The 2,383-nt window shown below is 30.5% G+C and overlaps 1 non-coding gene across 1 annotated transcript; it reads right to left on the bottom strand.

The window, feature by feature from the left end:
- Positions 1 to 1,725: 1,725 nt before the first annotated feature.
- Positions 1,726 to 1,832, bottom strand: LOC133802848 (small nucleolar RNA R71). Its single transcript, XR_009877593.1, has one exon. It is a non-coding gene; the product is annotated as a small nucleolar RNA R71 (small nucleolar RNA).
- Between the last annotated feature and the right edge of the window lie 551 nt (positions 1,833 to 2,383).

The following is a 2,383-nucleotide window of genomic DNA, read 5'->3' on the forward strand; positions in this document are numbered from 1 at the left end:
ATGTACATTTTGTGGATTCTAGTATCTTAATAATCTTTCTTTTACAACTTATTTTCAAATCATAATTGGTTTATTTTTATTCTCTTAAATAGCTTTACTTTAAATCTTTTGTTTTATGTTCATGACATTAAATCTCATCAATCTTTGGAGCTAGGTTAGAATTTATTAATTTTGGTTTAAAATAGTTTTCTTTTTTATTTTAGACAACTTCTTTGGGTTCGATCTTGTGCTTACACGAATACTATACTTCATATACAATTCGTGCGATTGCGATTTATAAATATTTTAAAACATACCCATTTTGGGTTCATCAAGTTTTTGGCGCCGTTTCCGGGGAGTTGCAAGAAAGGAAACAAAATTTATCTCAAGGTTAGTGAATTCTTCTACTAGTTATTTAAATTTTTGCATTTAAAAAATTTTATATATACAAAAATATAAAAAAAAATATTTATATAAAAACTAAAAAAAAGATAAAAAGAAAAGTTGGGACGGTTCTACCACCCATAATTTTTTTTTTACTTGTATATATTTATTGTTTTTTTTAGTTGACGACACTTGTGCCTCCTAATTCTGTTGTAATTTTGTTATAGTGTTTATTCCTTGTATTTCTTTGTTAGTTGACGGCACTTGTGCCTCTTAATTTTGTTGTAATTTTTTTTATTTATCTTTCTGTTATTTTGTTTTTTGCAATTTACTAGTTGATGGTAATTTTGTCTCCTAGCTAGTTGATGGAAATTTTGCTTCCTAATTTTTTATCTTATGTTTTAGTTGATGGTACTTGTGCCTCCTAATTTTTACCTTATTTTTGTTATGGTTGATGGCATGCTATGCCTCCCTACTCTTGCCTAATTTTTTATAGTCTTATTTAATTTTACCTTATTTTTCTTTGTCTTTTATTATATTATTGTGTAATTGTGAAAAAATACTTGAAAAAAAAGAAACCTAAATCTTGTCCTTTCACCATAAGCAATTTTTGCTTAAAGGAAATTTGAACAAAATTCCCAACCCGCCTTTACTAATTAACCTCGGGGAGTTGTTAGTAGTGTGCGAGTAAGTGGAATCAAATAGGCCTGGGGACAAGTAAACCATAAAAAATATATTGTTGTTAAATCTCTCAAAAATTCTAAGTATGCTATGTGGTTGCGGTTTTAACTGATCTTCCACATCATAAAATTGCTTGTTTGAGATTATCTTTGTTGCCTTGTTTGTGAAAATTGTATGCATCATTGGGAACGTAACTCTAAAAATCGATTAATAAAAAGACGCTTATCTTTGTTTGAAATTGAAAGTGTTAGTAAAAATTTGAGCATCATTGAACCAATTGCTAATATTACTGGAAATCCTGTTGATGAAAATGTTGTGCCTGAAAAAACATTGCTTGAGTATTTTGCACCTATTTCATCTAATGCTCCTTCATGTATTGTTCTCCCTACCACTTCTGCTGCTCATTTTGAGCTCAAACCATCAATCATTCAATTGTTACCATCTTTTTATGGGTTAGATAGAGAGGATCCTTACATGCATGTCAAATATTTCTTAGAAATTTGCTCACCATTTAAATTTCAAAATTTTTCTGATGAGTCGGTCAAACTAAGATTGTTCCCTTTTTCATTAAAAGACAAATCAAAAGCTTGGTTAAATTCCCTTCCCACGGGGTCTATAACTACATGGGATCAACTTTATAATAAATTCTTGCTTAAATTTTTTCATGTGTCTAAAACTGATAGTCTAAGGAGAGAAATCTCCGAGTTTTTTCAAAAAGATAATGAAGAGTTTTATGAATGTTGGGAAATATTTAAAGATTTATTATTAGAATGTCTTCATCATAGTTTTGAAAAATGGAGACTTGTAAAATATTTTTATGATGGTTTGACTCCCTCTAATCATCAAATGATTCAATCTATGCATACTGGATTTGTTTTCTAAATTTCAAGGACAAGAGGCTTGGGACGCCCTTGAAGATTTGTCTGTCAATTCACAACAATGGAATTATTTTGATTCTAGGTCTAGGTCAACTAATTCACCAAAAAGAGGAGGAAGGTATGAAGTAAAAGATGAATTAGACTTAAGAACATCCTTAGACAAATTAGCGAGAAAAGTAGAAGCTTTAGCCATAAGCCAAACTATAAATTCTCCAATTCAACCAAGAAAAGAAGTTTGTTCAATATGTTCTAGTCCTTTCCATAATGCCCAATCATGTCCTTCCTACCAAGAAGCCTTTTCTGAGTTGGCCAATGCTCTTCATGCTAATGGGAAACCAAATGATAACCCATTTTCATCCACTTATAATCTAAATTGGAGAAACCATCCAAACTTTTCTTGGAGACAAAACCAACCTCAAATGAATCAAGGGCACCAATACAACACGCAAAACCAAACTCAT

This window comes from Humulus lupulus, chromosome 9 (assembly GCF_963169125.1).
Source record: "Humulus lupulus chromosome 9, drHumLupu1.1, whole genome shotgun sequence".
Lineage (NCBI taxonomy): Eukaryota > Viridiplantae > Streptophyta > Magnoliopsida > Rosales > Cannabaceae > Humulus > Humulus lupulus.